The sequence below is a fragment of the Eulemur rufifrons genome, chromosome 7, assembly GCF_041146395.1.
Source record: "Eulemur rufifrons isolate Redbay chromosome 7, OSU_ERuf_1, whole genome shotgun sequence".
Classification (NCBI taxonomy): domain Eukaryota; kingdom Metazoa; phylum Chordata; class Mammalia; order Primates; family Lemuridae; genus Eulemur; species Eulemur rufifrons.
Window position 1 is genome coordinate 67,408,299 of NC_090989.1, and position 17,354 is coordinate 67,425,652.

The 17,354-nt window shown below is 41.1% G+C and overlaps 1 protein-coding gene across 9 annotated transcripts in view; it reads right to left on the bottom strand.

Moving 5' to 3' along the window:
• ZNF148 (zinc finger protein 148) overlaps positions 1-15,507 on the bottom strand; it is a 130,896-nt gene extending 115,389 nt beyond the window's left edge. For 5 of the 9 annotated variants that reach the window (XM_069475149.1, XM_069475147.1, XM_069475145.1 and 2 more), the window contains exon 1: positions 15,255-15,507. The gene's annotated coding sequence lies outside the window, so the exon portion shown is untranslated. Of the gene's footprint in view, positions 1-666; positions 968-14,387; positions 15,149-15,254 lie in introns of those variants that run through there. The other 4 variants (XM_069475142.1, XM_069475144.1, XM_069475143.1 and 1 more) reach the window with 4 other exon arrangements.
• Positions 15,508-17,354: the final 1,847 nt, after the last annotated feature.

The following is a 17,354-nucleotide window of genomic DNA, read 5'->3' on the forward strand; positions in this document are numbered from 1 at the left end:
AGTTTCCTTAGTCTATTCTTGGATTGGTCACCAGACTGGGAATAAGAGACCCAGGGACTATTCCCAACTGCAAAACAGACTGGTAATCTCAAGCAAACTATTCACTCAGGTTAAGGTTCTACACCCGTATCATGCTGACAATACTGAAAATCTGCCCAGAAACAAGCATAGAGAAACCCAGGACTTCCTCCTGCACCCAAAGGACAACTGCAAACATATTTTTAGATTTAGCAACATTTAACATACTTGAAATTTCAAAACTGTGTGCCTTCATCATTGCCCTCTATAAAATTAAGAAATGCTCTTTTTTAAATCACATCCTGCCCAATTTTGCAAAATTTTATATGCAAACTAAACAAATCATAATTATTATGTAAAACAAAAAAGCTGTTTTAAATTCAAGCTGTTGAGAAGAGCTTCAACGTTTACATTTCCTAACTCTAGCTTTTAGTCTACTATACAAATAGTTCTTTCCTGGCACTGTAAAAAGTGCTGGAGAGCAAAAGTTTGCCCCATAGCCTAATTCTGGAAAGGCCATGGGATTGTTCTTACCACTAAACATGCAGGTTTTACTAGCCCAACCAATATAAGGACACAGGCGTACATTTTTTGCTCTTGATACCAAGTAAAAAACTGTTTGTCTAGTAGACCAAGTTACCCGCTGACCTTTTCGCAGACATGAAACTGTAAACAAAATGCAGTCCAATAGAAGATTTGTAAAAACAAGGATAGGAGGGAAAGAAGGGTGTCCACTAGCCTTCGGAGGCCCCCGCTGTCAGGCAGACACTTGTTAGCTGCAGCGGAGAGGCCACTCACAAAGTTTCCCATCTCGCTGGGAGAAGGAACACTGACTCTGCGCCAGCAGGCAGACCCGGAAGACACGGTGTCTGGGAGCCCCGGCAGCCGTGGGGCCCCACCACGGTCGAGGCCCTCGGCGCGCCAGCCACCCGGGCAGGAAAAGCCCTGGCTCCTCCGCACTCCTCCGCCGCCTCTCAACACACGGGAAGGCGCACACACTGACGGGCGGGAGCACGCACGCGCACGCGCGCGCGCACATGCCCCTAAATGCACACATCCACACACGCACACACGCACGCACGCACACAAAAAGAAGCCGCGGGAGCCACTACCTCCCTGCACACAAGCACGCACACACACACGCACGCACGGAAGCCGTGGGAGCCGCGCGCGGAGGTCTGCCCGCGCGTTCAGCGAAAGCCCCTCCTCCCAGGCCCAGCCGTGAGGGCCCCGGGGCCTGTTCACTTAATGGAGCGCCCCCTTGGGGTGCGGTGACTGCACAAATCCCCACCGCCACCACGCAGCTCCACACCGCTGCTCCGCCAGCCACCGAGCGGGCCGTCAGCAAAATACCGCCCGTGCGGCTGGTCGGATCCGGCCTGCGCTCGAGAAGCCCAGGGAATATGAGGGCTCTCCTACTTCCCGGGTTTCTCAAGAAATAAAAATATTCCATTTAATTATCCTTGTAAAACTCCGCACCTCTCCAAACCGTGGCCAGTTTAAGCCCCTTTCCTTCCTGAACTAGCAATCATAAGTAGTATTCCAACACACCACATAGCAAACCCTTGTAATATCACACAGCCTTACAATAAGAAATCTTTCAGTAACCTCTCCCTTAATCCTTCCTTTCTCTTCTCCATACCTTACTCATTTTTGTTTTCCCTCGCCTTGCTGTTTTTAACGTAAGAGCTGTATTTTTCCCAAAGAAAAGTCTTCTCTAAACCATCTTTCCGTTTTACTCTTTTCAAATTTACTTTTCTAGTATCTGTAGCAACAAGTTTCATAAATCCCTTCCATTACATCTCCTACTTGGCTTTCAAAATCTCACAACTAACTTTTGTAATTTTTATCAGCTCCTTCCAAAATATTTCATAAATAACTTTCCGGATCACTGCATTTTTGTCTGTTCCTTCATTCCCTCAAAGCTAACACTTTCCAACTTAACACACAAATCTACCCCAAACTGCCCTCAAATTTTGTGAACTTATTCCAGAGAAGGCACCACAGTCACTAAAAAATTCATTTCCTAAGCAAGCCCCCAACAATGATCTTTCCAAATATTTTCTAACAGTTCATTTGAATCACTAATAACTCAAGACTACCAGGCCCATTTCCCTAACAATTATGTAACCTAATCAAATGAACAAATTCTCTCTACCATTATATGTATCTACATACACAGGTGTGTACGTACAACAAGCACACATAAACAGGATCCTGCAGAACACCATAGTGTGTGTTTCATTCTAATCCCTTGGATATTGGCTCTTCTCAAATTTACAAGAAAAACTCCTCCATGACAATCTAAATTTCCAGGCATCCAAACCCTATGTTGTGAAGTCATTTATCAATGTCAAATCAATATACTTACCACTTAAAACATATCTCTTCCATCAGTCTAACTCACACAATCTAACCAAATATTCAGAACACACCCCAACTCAACAAGGCCCAGATACATGTATGGGGTAGGTCCTGGAAACAATTCTTGACCAAACCATGCAGGGCTGCTGCCTGTTACAGCCATGTTTTTTCAATTGAGCAAAGTGACATCCCTAGGCCCTCTTAGGTCTTCGAAGCTCTGAGTCTCCATAGATCCTTCATTATTAAATTGGGTGAATGACTAGATATAGAAGTTAAGAGAGACAAAAGTAGTGAATGCCCCAGGGCTAGATGCTAAAACCAATCGTGACACAGAGCTACACTAGGATGAAACACCAATACTATGTATTTTGTACCCTGTCACATTTTTCTCACTGCCACTTCACGTTTCTGCCTTAAATATGTTCTCGCTCTCTGAAATACAAACTAACATCAAAAACTCTGATCTGGGCAGGGCGCAGTGGCTCACGCTATAATCCTAGCACTCTGGGAGGCCGAGGCAGGTGGATCGCTCGAGGTCAGGAGTTCAAGACCAGCCTGAGCAAGAACGAGACCCCATCTCTATTAAAAATAGAAAGAAATTAGCTGGACAACTAAAAATATATAGAAAAAATTAGCTGGGCATGGTGGCACATGCCTGTAGTCCCAGCTGCTCGGGAGGCTGAGGCAGGAGGATTGCTTGAGCCTAGGAGTTTGAGGTTGCTGTGAGCTAGGCTGACGCCATGGCACTCTAGCCCGGGCAACAGAGTGAGACTCTGTCTCAAAAAAAAATAAAAACCTCTGATCTGAACAGGGAGAGTAAGGAAAGTATTCTTTGCTCAGAGGCTGAAATAGTCATGTGAGGAATATAACACAAATACAAAAGGAGGGGAAAAGACAACATTGGTCCCTTAGTGGCTTAAAAATGTCGGTTGCCAGGACCATGGCAAGGGCCTGATGGACAATCTCAAAACCACAGTAAGGTAATATGCACTTGAGAGTCAAGTCTTCAATAGTACAAGGGAAAAGGTGATGGAAAACAAAGTTTGACAAAAATGAATACTACTACAAAACTAGACAAGCTAAAGTTTGGGAGCAGAGACACAAGCCAAAGAATAAGGGGCTTGGTCCAGGTCTTAAATATCATAAACGAAAGTGTGTGTGTGGAAGATGATAAAGGTTTCAAACCGTAAGGTTATAATGCTCAAGATTTAAAACAAAAAAAGCAAAGTTTCAATTTTAGGTATATTTTGTTTCTGGAATTGGCAAGACAGTTCCTTTGGAGATGTTCAATAAATGATAAATAAGAACTAAAAACAAGCCACAAAAGCATATTTAGAACTGTATATCAGGAGTCACCTATATACAGGTAATAAATGAAATGAAAAGACAGAGCAAACCAGCTTCCTAAAAACACTAAGAAAACATATGAGATAAAAGTCATTATAGACTTCATCAGGGAGTTGTCTTGGGCTAAAATAAAAAAAGAAAAAGAAAAAAAAAGTCATTATAGACAAAAAAGAAAAGAAAAAGGCCATTTTAGATCCCTTAAGACAGCAGTCCCCAACCTTTTTGGCACCAGGGACCAGTTTCATGGGAGACAATTTTTCCAGGGAATGGTTTCAGGATGATTCAAGCACATTACACTTATTGTGCAAACCTCTCCACTAATGATACTTTGTATTTGCAGCCGCTCCCCAGCACTAGCATCACCGCTTCAGCCCCACTTCAGATGACCAGGCATTAGATTCTCATAAGGAGTACACAACCTAGATCCCTCCATGTACAGCAGGGTTCACGCTCCTATGAGAATCTAATGCTGTGGCTGAACTTGCAGGAGTGGGAGCTTATGCGGTGACTGGAGTGATGGGGAACAGCTGTAAATACAGATGAAGCTTCGCTTGCTCCCCACCACTCACCCTCCTGCTGTGCAGCCTGGTATACAGTTGGGGACCACAACCTTAAGACATCTTCTTCCAACCATCCACCCCATTCTTTCCACTTTTTACCTAAACCTCTTTACATATACAAATTATTGCCAATTTTTTCAAATACAAAGTTTGATGTGGTTTTAAAGCACTCAAGTAGAGATCAACAATCTCAATGTCTCTATCATTAATGGTATTTTTAAAAATAGATATACTACCACCTTTTTAATATCCTGGGTGGCATAGACTGTTCTTATTTGCACAGAGAAGGAATAGGCTCCTGGCATCAGTTATTTCCTAGGTAGGTAGCATGTCTTCTCCATATTCTCTTTGCTATAAGCTACTCCTCTCCTCTCTTTACCTTATTCTTATTCACATTCAAGTCAACTCCAACCTACTCATTCACTTCCAGTCCCTCTATTTACCACCTTTTCTCAGCTTGTTCATGTTCTACTGTCAACGAACTGCCGTACCTTTTGCCTTTTGCCTCCACCTCACCTTTAATACACCTCCACTTCATCTTTTCTTTTCAATGTCTCATTTCTAATCCACAAATATTTCTCAGCTGAATTTATATCAGTGTAATAGAAATGAATGGTTATGAGTTTGCAAGTATAATATTATTTATTTTATAAATAAAGAAATTGAAAGAACTGGTAAATGTAATAAATCCATCTATTTCTCTCAATCCCCATGCCACAAAACTCAGATCACTATCATCTCTTGCCTGGATTTCTGTGACCATCTCATCTTACCTTAAGCTTGACTTTTCCTGGACAATCTCCTTCTTTCATGGCTTAGCTATATCATTCTCCTACTTCTCCAGCTTAATAAAAGAACTTACTGCTTCTTGTTCCCAGTGCCATTCCCACTGTTATCCTAGCACCAAAAAAAAAAAAAAATTGCTTTGCAGTTTTCTTTTTTTAAAACCTTCATCTGCACTTCACCTAGCCACACATATATACTGAAAACAGATCATCAACTGAAAGTGCTGTACCACTTGGATTGTAACTTCAGAGATCCCCGTTTTGTTTTGTTTTTTTAAACCACAACCACTTTATGTTCTAGTTGTACACCTGCTCTTTACCTTTCTCTGGCTTCACTTGTCTCCCTACGTAATTTAAACCTGTCTATCAGCCATTTTAACACTGCCCTCTCCAGAATATCATGACCTTCCATTATACTCACTACGCATCACCCCAGTGATAGACAATCCTCACCATCTGTTTTCTCCACACCCACGCACTGGGTGTTAAGCACCACCAGAATGCTATAAAATCTTCCACAACAGATTTATTCTAAATACAACTCTCTACCTCATTGACTAATCAAAATCATTTTCATATTTAAATCCTTAATCCCATCAAATACTCAATCTCTTCCATAAAATTCCCTCACATCACACCTTCTCACCTTCTCCACCTGTAATCAAATCCTCTTCACAGTTTCTAAAAAGCTGTATCTTCATCCATCTGTTACTTCTTGTCTCCAGTTTTGGAATCAGAGTTGTTCCTCTTTCTTAAACTAAACTTCTTAATTCAATTCCTACTTTCATTGCTTCCATATTTATCCAACCCACTCAGTAAAGCCCCATGCATTCTGGTCTCTGAACCATTCTCTTGAAGACCACACACACAAAAAAATCTATGTACTAAATCCTATGACTGACCACCCAAGTCCTTATCCTTTCTTTGGCAATGACACTTGACCCATCTACCTTGGTTTATGTCACTGTACCACATGATTCTACTCTGATCTCTCTGTTTTTATTCTATCTCTAGTAACTGCCACTCCTTTTCCTAGCCCAAATTGTGGGTAATTCCCCAAGTTCTGTCCTGGAGCTTCCTATAATTCTCTCCCACTCAGGGTCTCATCCCTTAGCACTGCTTCTATGTTTTCATTGTTCATATGGAAATCTTTCCCCAGCTCCCAAAAATAATCTTTAATCCATCACCCTCTCCTACAATCTAATTTATTCCTGAGGAATCAGCATATATAATGATTTCTTTTTAACTAGTTTTTTCAACGATTGTTTCAATTAACACCTCAATTATCAGTCCAAATAATTTCACAACCATCAGTACCCCACCAAATCCAGAATTAGTAGCTTCAATTATCAACTCTATGTATGTATTCCCAAATCTCTATTGGACCTCCTTCCTCAACTCCAATCTAATATTTTTAACTCTAGCTAGATAACACCCCCTGGATATTTTCATTGGCACCTCACACACTAGTCAATATGTCTTAAAACACCAAAGCAGTTCTGCTAACTGATTCAGTAATTTCTGTTAATGGCACCACCATTCTCAGTCATCCAGATGAAACGACCTAGAGCTTCCCCTAACTTTTCTTTTTCTCCACTGTTTCCCAAAAACCCATTTGCCATCAAACCCTTCCATTCTTTCTTTGAGTTATTTCTTACATCTATCCCTTTCCTTTTATTCGCACTATCGCTATCCCAACTTAGACTCTCAATACTTCATACTTTTGCCATAGACTTCTAACTTTTTGTCTCCCAGTAACCAGGCTCTCTTCATTACAAAAAAGTAAGATTAGTATTCACCAGATTAGTATTCTTAAGTCCCCTCTTACGTTCCCACTCAAAAATCGCCAGTGGTTCCCCAAAACATACTAACTCAAAACTCCTTAGACTTCCAAAAAATACAAACCATCCAATTGTCCAACAATCATGGTATGGATAAATGCACTGTGGTATATTCATATAATGGAATTTCACACAGCAATTAAAAAGAATGAACTATTGCTATACGCAACATGAATGAATCTCACAAACGTGCTGGTTGAGCCCAGGAAACCACACTTCCTCACTACTACTCTGTTATGATAGAAGTCAGAATAATAGTTATTTTTGGTTGGAGGAGATATCAACTTGGAAGAGACATATGAGGGAGCCTTCTGGGATGCTGGAAATATTCTATATATTGAACTGGGTGGCAGCTATATAAATGTATACCTAAGAAAAATTCATTAACCTGTACCCTTAAGATTGGAGTACTTTATGGTATACATTTCAATAAATAAATTCTCAAAAACTAGTTTAGTCTGAATTTTGAGATTTTTCTACCTACTTTCCAGCTTTATTTCCCTCCATTCTTCAACACAAACCCTAAATTACGGCTAATCTAGGCCACTAACCCCTAAACATACCCAGAACTTTTCTCACTGTCGCTCATAACACTCCCTTTTCTTGGAATTCCAACTCTCACCATCTTGCCTACTATATAATCCTATTTATCCTTCAAGGTCTAAGCTGCACACCAACTTTTCTACAGAGCCAACCCTGATCAAACCTGCCATAGTACTTGTGTCATAGACAGATGTGTATACATTTTTGTCCCTAGATAAATTCCTGAAGAACATGACCTGTGTCATACATACACATGTATGCTTCACAACGCCTACTATAGAAACCTTGCACACAGGAAGTATAAGAAAATATCCCCTGAATGAATAAATTCTGGCAGTCCACCAAAAGCACCTTCAATCTAACCTGTCCTTCTCATACCCATCCATCACTGTCTCTACTCATAATTCATTCCACAGTTTACATATTAAATCATTCAAAAAATAATTGAGCATCACTACATGAAAGAAACTATAACTATCTACTCTAATGTACCCCACTAAACTACCAAAAACGTAATCCAATTTTGCTTGCTGCCATTTCAATGTTTCCACAACTCTAAATTTCCAGTCATCTTCCCCTCCTCACTGCTTCCAATCACATCCTATTCCCTCATTCTAATCCTACTGCTACCAAAATTCAAGCCCTTCTTAGTTTCTGCAATAGCTTCCTAATTCGTCTTCTCATCTCCAATCTTACCCTACCACCACACTGCTCCCAATCTATCCTGTAAGGTATAGCTACTGTCAGATTAAATTATCTAATATACAGTACTTGGCTCAATTCTCTACTCAAAAAAGTTCAGTAGCTATACATTAATGATAAATGCTAACATACTTTAGTCCTATGTTAACACACTTTAATCCTCAAGTCCTCACAATAACCGTCGCCAGGAAAGTATAATGATTATCAATTTCCTGATGAGAAAACTGAGACTCAGAAAAGAAGCAATTCTCCACAATCACAGAGCGGGTAAACATACAGGCCAAGACTAAAAACTAGCTTCTGTGTGCTTACTAAGCACAACAGCATATCAAACACAAACTACTTAGCTTAGCTTTCAGGGCCATCAATTTTCTACCCAACCCTGACTGACTTTTCCTACCCTGTATCATTTTATGCCTTATTCATGAACTCTGTGTTCCAAACTACAGGTTGTGATCAATTATTTAGTTTGTCATGAAATCAGTTTAATGGGTAACAACTAGATTTGTTTTTCCCCTCAGGCAACTTTTTTTCTTTTTAGTCAAACAGAATAGAATAGATAACATCCAAGTGCATCCAACATGGTAAGGAAAGTTATTGTATTATGAAATTTTTTGTTTTACATATACACACAAACATAAATACATGCATATATTAGGTGATAATGTGACACGTATTTCTTACTGTGGGTCATAACTTAAAAATTAAAAACTAACTCACCATTCCCCACATATCCTAGGCTTCTCACCTCCAAGCCTTTGCTTATGCTAATCCCCCAGGTTGGAAAGCTCTCTTTCAGTTACCTCTGCCAGTCAGAATCCTACCCATCCCTCCAAAGACTAGCTAAAATTCTATTCCCATACCACTAAAATGTGGCCTCAGATTTTTCCCTAGTCGAATGCATTTTTATCTTTTAACTTCAGTAACATTTGGTATTTTTCTTATGATAACATTTATGATCACTGTGTAGGTATTTGTGTACAAGTCCAGCTCCCCTACCAGAATATAAATCCCAAAGGATTCATTCCTGACTTCAAATCATTATCGGCTTTTGCATATGACAAATGTGCATTATCTATTAAATAGAGAAAATTCACCCCATCATTTTCTGAAATCCTGTTATAAATCAACATAATAACTTCTACATTCCAAACTTCTGTTAACTTTCATCCTCAAACAGCCTTACTACCTTCCTCCTCAAAATAGCCCTTTCAAATAATCCTCTTTACCTTCCATTTTCTCATGCTTTCTTTAATCTGTCATATTTCAATAATATTTTCCTTCTCTCAGAATCATCCTTTCCATCAGATATCACCTTTCCTTCCCCATCTGCTTATCTTCCACCTCATTCCTAGTTCTCTAACATCCATACTGACTGACGGACCTTATATTCTTTAAAGATTTTTCTCTCTTCATCTTCTTTTCAACTAGACGGCCTCGGATTATTTCCATTCATTTCTAGTGCACATATGTTTGTTAGCCCAAGTAAGTACTCTACTGAAAAAAGGCAGGTTATAAATAAATAAATGAAAAAGAAACAGAAAACATACAGATAATTCAGAGCTCCTAAATTATCTCAAACATCATCTCATTCATTCATTTATTCAACAAGCTTGTGTCTACTGGACACATACCCTCAGTTTTCTGCCTATTCTGTAATTCAGAAAGCAGCTTTGAGAAAAGCATGCAGGAAAATGCCAGGATAAAATGGCCAAGTTGACTCATGCTCTTCAGTTACAGAGACCAAGTAATTTGTGGGGTGCAGGCTCAGAAAAGAACTATAAGTTGCACTCGACATAGATGGAAACAGACCCCACAATTGTTTCAAGGAGTTCAACATCTACCCAACAAATGTGAATTTGAAAAGGAACAAACCAGTAGGAGTAGCTAAAATGAAACAGGCAGAAAGCATTCAGACAAAAATAGATCCAGACTCTAGGTTCATTCTAGGGCTGCAAGAGAAATTTGGAGCCATTTAGTTCCTCTCTGAGATCCCTAAGGAATCCTTTCAAATATCTAGCTAAAGTATGGTTCACTGAAATCCTTTTGCCAAACCTTAGGCAATGTTCATTTCTCCGTTCCCTGAACTCCAACAGTACTTAGTATCTGTAAAACTCATTTGTGAACTTAATCATAAACCATTTCAAGGTAATGAAACTGTTAACAAACATACCCAGATTTATTTACACATTGCAATCAGTGTGGTCCTCTTTAAAATAAGTTACCTTGAGAGGCTACCACTTATTCATTTATTCACTCCATCCATCCATCTGATGCATTCAACCAATATTTTAGTGCCTAACTACAATGTGAAGCTATCACCACTGTTCAATATATTTCCCACTTCCTCTATGGGAGTGTATTCCAAAATCAGTTAATAAGTCAACCCAAGAAACTCATTCCTATTTCTGTCACTAACTAAATTTAAAGCAAAACTATTCTTTATCTACTCTATTTGATACTGGCTGATGTTCAGTATTTGTAAAAATCAAATCTTCCAAAGTGAAAAGAGATGTCACCAATGAGATTATTCAGAATAAGATTATGTCTTGAATTATTTATAAATGTACCACCCTGGAGGGATTATGAACTCCTAAAGGATAGGGAACATGTTTTATTCACCTCTATAGGCCTCCTCCCCCAAAAGCATACAATAGGTACTCAATAAATTGGTAAATTGCACAGAATTGTGCCAGAGGCTCAGAAGGTAATTCAGAAAAGGTGTTCCAAAAAAGTTCTGAACTTGAACTGAAAAATACTGAAAATGGCTTCCAAAATATAAAAATTCTCACCTGGAGATATAATTTTGATATTTGTTTTTTAAAAATCTATTTTCTAAAATCTTATACTATTACTGAATTATTTCACATCTGTCTTTCTCTCCCAAAAGAATGTAAATACTACAAATTCCTTGAGGGGAGAAGCTTCATCTAATAGTTTTTATTATCTTAAAAATGAATTAAATCAAATCAGATAGATTGTTAAAACAGCTAAAAACCTCTAAACAGTCCTTTATGCCTCAGGTAAGAAAATCCAAATTAAACCAGTGCCCTGATCCAGAACAGATTTTACTACAGATTAAACTAGTCTCAGATTAGAAGAGGTGCTTTGGTCTCACCCCTTCCATGTTTTTGCAGAAGTGTTACAATTCCATTTTAATCCATTCTGTTTTCTTCCCTTAAATCTAAAGGTACTCCCCAGTTGGATATTCCTTTTGTCCTTCACACTCTCAAACACACACATGCAAAATTCTGTCTACAATACCCCTAGAATAGTCAACAATTTCATACAATCCCACTATTATTACCAATAGTTAACACTACTTTCTATCAGTCATTCAACAGGTATTTGTTAAGCATTTAAGAATCAAGTTGCTGTGAGTTTTTCCAGAAATCAAAGAAAGTCTCAGCTCTAGAGCAAGTTACAATCTACCATTTACAACACAAAGAGAGAATAATCCCTATAAGCAAATACAAAATTTAGCAGTACATAATGTACAGGTTAATTCTGTTGCTACTGAAACGTAAGGAAGACTTTCAAGAGGTGCCATTACTCAAAGAAGACTTCCTAAAAGAAGTAGAGCAATATCTTTCTATCTCCCAGTATCCATCACGGGGACTTGCATCTCAGCACACAAATTTCAAAAGCACAATTTTATGACTCTTCCTACTATATGAGCACTGTAGTTTTCTTTCACCACATTCCCAACATATTAGTGACTTAAACATGCTAATTTCCTTATAACTGCCACAAATTTCAGTCTCAGACCATAAGATAAATCTTCACATCAACTATGTCCAAATGCCGTTAGAATTCTTTACCTTTTCTTCAGTCTCCCCGCAAATTATCATAGCCTCCATCAAACACTGTCCCCCATCCTTCGACTCCCCTTTTTATCACATTTCCCCATCTTTCCTTTCCCACAAAAAAAGAAAAATCATGTCCACACCAATCCATTCCTTCCTGAAAACATAAGAATTGCCATAGAAGTCTGGAAAGAGCATTTAAGGGTCACTTTAATACATTTCCAGATTTTCCACACTAAAACTATCCAGAAGACTGTCAAAGAACACTGTAATCTGGTAACTAGTTTCAAGATGAACAATTAAACAAGTGCCCCACTCCAGAACAGATTTTACTCCAGATTAAACTAGTCTCAGATTAGAACAGACACTTTGGTCTCATCCCTTCCATGTTTGTGCAGGATTGTTACAATTCCATTTTAATCCATTCTGTCTTGTTGCCTTAAAGCATTGTCAAACAACTCCTCCTCATCTCTAACCAGCAAATCTTATGCTGTAATGATGTTGTTTCCTACAACACAGTCTTTCATATAGGTCCATCCACACTTCCCTTTATCATCTCACTAGTATTTCCAGTCTAATTTTAAATGCTCTCTCTACTTCAGGGAAGCCCTTTCTAGTCTAACTCCTCATCTAATACAAGGGAGAAACCAAGAGACACAGCTTAAGGATACCAGACTCTAACATAAAGGTTGAAGCATATTATTTAAAGATACAAAGACACTGCATAAAAGAACTAATAACTATCAAAGGTTGGAAAAGATGAGGAGAAAGGGGAGTATGTCAATGACACAAATCCTTTTCATCATAGAAGTCTTCTGACTCCCTGACAATGTCATTTTGATAAATCAAGAAATAACAGTATATGCCTATTACTTGGAGACCTGGCAAAAAGCATAAAAACTATAAAAATTAATGCTTAGAACTAGTAGCCTTTGGAAAAGTTGGGACTGCAATGGACAGGTGAGAAGGTGAGACAGGGGCTACTGCTTTGCATTATAAGTCCCTTCAGAACAATTTTTTTAAATCACATACGTGCATTACTTCATCATAATTTAAAGAGGAGAAAAACAAAATGACATACTATATTTAAGTGCACTCTATTTACAAAAATGGAAAGAACAGATAATATACAGTGCTGGTGAGGGGAATGGAAGGAAAACTGGTTCTGTCAAACTATGGTGACAATAAAAATGGGTACATAATACTATGTAAGAAAGCCCTTTAAAAGAATAAGTCTAAATGTACTGACCAAAAGTTTTCCAAATTTTTAAAATAATCCTGGATTACTTCTGAGAAAATTTGTAATAAAAAAAAAACCCTCTTCATTTTAATGCTAAATTATCATCCTCCTTTAGAGATATTTGCTAAAAGAATGAATGATTGAATTTTCCCTTCCCTCTCCAAATTTCATACCATCTCTCCCATTAATCCCCTTACCCTCTACCTCCATAAAAAGATTTTTCAGGGGGGTGGGGGACGGAAAAAAAAAAAAAAAGATTTTTCATACTTAACATGCATATTACCATCTCGTCAGTTGAACAAATATGACAAGGTAATGGATATATAGTTTTTTCTTAATAACAAAAGGTGAATAACATCCAGGTAAATTTTTTAAGAGTATGGTTCTAGCCCAGAGTTCCCTCTTGGAAATCTGGTCTGGTGTGAGCTCAGCAAATCCAACAGAGAGAGCTTGGTTCATTTCCTGATGTAGAGATGCTAATCCTCCCTCCAACCTGGCTCTAGAATCATCCAGTCTCTTCAAGTTCCCCTAGACCTCATAACCAGTTTTGACCTCCCTGCAACCTAAGATCAAAACAGATATTCTAGATCCTACATTCTGCAAGCCCCACACTTTGTTGGCTGGTACATTTTCTTCAAAACTACCATGCCTCAATGAGATGGTACTCACTCTCACCAGAGAAGGACTCTCCAACAGCTCACATCAGGAACTATGAATGCCAAAAGATCTCCCACCACCCCCAGAGTTATAGAACGAATCTAGCCAACTAGACTAATTTATATAGCTACAAATGGAGCCTCCAACGAAGGGCCACCATGCATGTACCCCCCCCCCCAACATTAATTATAATCTTATGTACTGCAATCCAGGCTGAATAATATAGCACTAGCTCTCCTGGACCAGATAAGCTGGGCAGTGAAGAAGAAAATCGCCAACTCAAGTAATTTCCATTACAGCATTTGCCAGGCAGTGTTCACCCAGCCTCTGGTAAGTGACAATACTTCAAAATTGCTAAAATCTAAATTCCATGGCCTAGAGAATCCCCACAGGCCAGGCCCTTTCTCAAGGTCTGTTTCAGAGGTTCTCATATTCACCGGTACGAGTCTAAAATGTCTCAGACCAAACTACAAACTAAGGTCTAATTCTCAGCGACCCCACTCACAACCAAGACCCACACTTACCAGATGTCATACTGAAGAGCCCACACAGGTTCAGAACTAGGCCATCCTGGCCCATCTGGAATAACTCTTTAGTCCTTAGACCAATATTTATTATGCTACAGCTGTCTGTTCTATTATGCATTCCCTGCATCTTCTCTAATATTTAGCACTCCCTCTTGCTTCAAACGGTATCCTCTCTATTCACGGAAACTCCTATATCCCTTCTTTTCTCTCCTTAGAAACGCTTCAGTTCTTTCCATAATGAAATACCTAACGTATCTGCACAATGAACACCCTCTAGAATCCTCAAGACTCCTCCACCGCCACCCCCTGCATTCCTCCACCTATCCGGCATCTTTCCTCCGGCCTCTCTCCCGGCTCACACTCCCACTGTGTTTCCTGCAAGCATTCCCTTTTCTCCAAACCCTGCCCTTCCCTTCTCCCAAAGAGCACCTCAGGCAGCAACAGTGACTGAGGCCTGCGGTGCATAAAGCACTGCACCAGGCACGGTGGACAGAGATCTGGTGTCTCCTCAGCCTCTTCACACCGACACCCAGCACCCTCTGGCCTCCCGGTGCAAACATCCCACCTCCTTCCCTACCTCTGACACCCCCCTCAAGCCTCGGAGGCCGACTTCTCGCCTCCGCCACCACCGTCATTATCCTTTCTCAACCCCTCAACCCACCATCCGCGCCCTGCTTCCTCACGTCCCCCAGCCAGCCCCTGCGTTTCCCTCGGCCTCAGCCGGTCCCCTGGCCACCCCCAGCTTCGCCGCGGCTCGCTCCCCCCGGGGTCAGGCCGTTACCGCCGCGCGCTCCCCCCGCGCGCCGCCCCCTCCCCCTCCCCCGCCCTCCCCCGGGCCCGGGCCTGCCAGGCCGAGCGCTTTACCGCGGGCGGGCGCCGAGTCGCGCGGTCACCGACTGCAGGCGGCCGCAGTCCCAACCTTTCTAGGGGCCTTGAGAGGAGGGGAAGGGGGGAGGGGGGAGAACTTTTGCTGTGGCAGCTTCGGCAACAGCTCCCACCCCTGCGCCTTTCTCCTCTTCCTCCCCCTCCTCCTCCTCCTCCTCTTCCTCCTTCTCTTCCTCCTCCCAGAGCAGTAGAGACGCAGACATGCCGCAGCTAGAGCGCCGCCGCGGTCGCCGCCACTGCCGGCTCGGTGCATTGTGGGAAGCCCCGCACACGGGAAGAGCTCCGCGGCGCCCGCCCTTGCCTGGCTCGGCGACCTGGCTGGGAAGACCCAGCGTGGCTTCGATTCTGGCGCCTGCGTGTCACCCGCCCAGGGCGGCGGGGGAAGCTGGCCCCGAGCCGCGGGTCCCCTAGGCTGGGCCCGAGAGGAAAACGATTTGAAAAGGATCGGAACCCCCTTCCAAAGGGGTTCCCCTGCCTCAGCCTTAATGCCTAGCGCTTCAGAAGTGGAGGACGCGGGGGTCGGGAGCGTTTCAGTCTCGGGGAAATGGAAGGGTGGGGGACCTAGGTAAAAGGTTATTTGCCAGAATTTCTTGGGTTTTTCGTTTATCCGCTCTTACCTAGCCCTCTCCCAGGCCAATTCCAGTCTTTGACCTCTACCACCCCAAATGCCACCTTTTTCGGAAGATGCAGCCCTGCGCCCTTGAAACTGGCAAACCCTGTTAGTGTTTGCAAACTGAGATGCAGGGTGTGAGCATAAAGATCAAGAGTTCCAGCCTTGGACCTTATTGGGCAGAGTCTTTTTTTTTTTTTTTTAATAAACTACTTCCAGAGAATCTTAACATAATATTTCCTTCTCAGTTCACTTGGAGCCCAAACCGTGTCAGTCGGTACGGCAAAGACTTGGTAATGATGTTTATAGAGCTAGACTTACACTGTTGTCTCATCCTTTGGGGAGGAATTAGCCAAATTGTGACCTTCTTAATGGTGCCTTCATTCAACTAACATTAGGCGCCCTAAGGTGCTTGTACATACTGCAGTGGTTTGCAATTACTCATCTGTGTGTCCCCACCCTGGGTCAGCCATGTAACACAAAAGATGTTTGGTGAATGTTGAGTGATTATGAGCATCAGGAACTGGCTGTGAGATAAAACACTTTTTCATTGCGATTTCTTCATAATACTCTGAAGATTTTATTTAGCACTTGCCTCTCTGCAATATTTAAATATAACCTTTGAGGGGAGAAGAAAAAGAAAGGGCATTAAAATATCTATATAACCGTTTCTGCAGCTCTCCTTCCCTTGTCCACACCCACCTTCCCACCTCTTGCCAAGTGAATGTTCATTTGAATAGTGCTTTTTGGCTAAACTCCAAACTCTCGCATTATGCACTTGTGATGACACTGAATTAGATTAGTGTCTGCAAGGTTAATGTTCCCCCAGGCATTAACCTTAGTAAATCGTGATGCCTGTTTAGAAATAGCTGAGACCCAGAGTTTCAGCTTAATTTAGACACAGGTAACTAAGAAGAACAAGGTTAAGCCACAGTTCCACAATCAACTCTCCATGTGCTTTCTCCATTAAAAAATATAAATTTTAATAAGATGACAGTGCATATTCTGAATGTTAATTGCAACAAAACAGTGATACAAGCTACAGCAAGGGACAATTATCTGGAGGACAGCCTTCTGGCAACTTCTAGCACCTGCAATGGCATCAAATTCAGATGTTAAAATAAAAAACACCTCTGGCAGCAAAGAAGCACACTCTCAGTATTAGGCAATGGGAAAACTAATAACTGAAAAGGGTTGAAGGCCTGGAGATTACACCCAATGGGCTTGATTGATTGGTTACCATTAGGAATAGCTCTAGCTCTCTGTTCAGCACCATAACTAAGGAGCAGTAGAGAAACAACCATCTAAAACCAGCTGAATAAAGAGCACTATGGGGGTAGTGACAGCAGAAGTAATGGTGAGGAGCAAGTTTAGGCCCTTTATAGGTTACAATTTTGGAAACATTTCTAAGCCCCAGTTTGCCTCTCCACACTCCTCCTGCTCACTTCCCCAAACACCAGCCCTAGGCA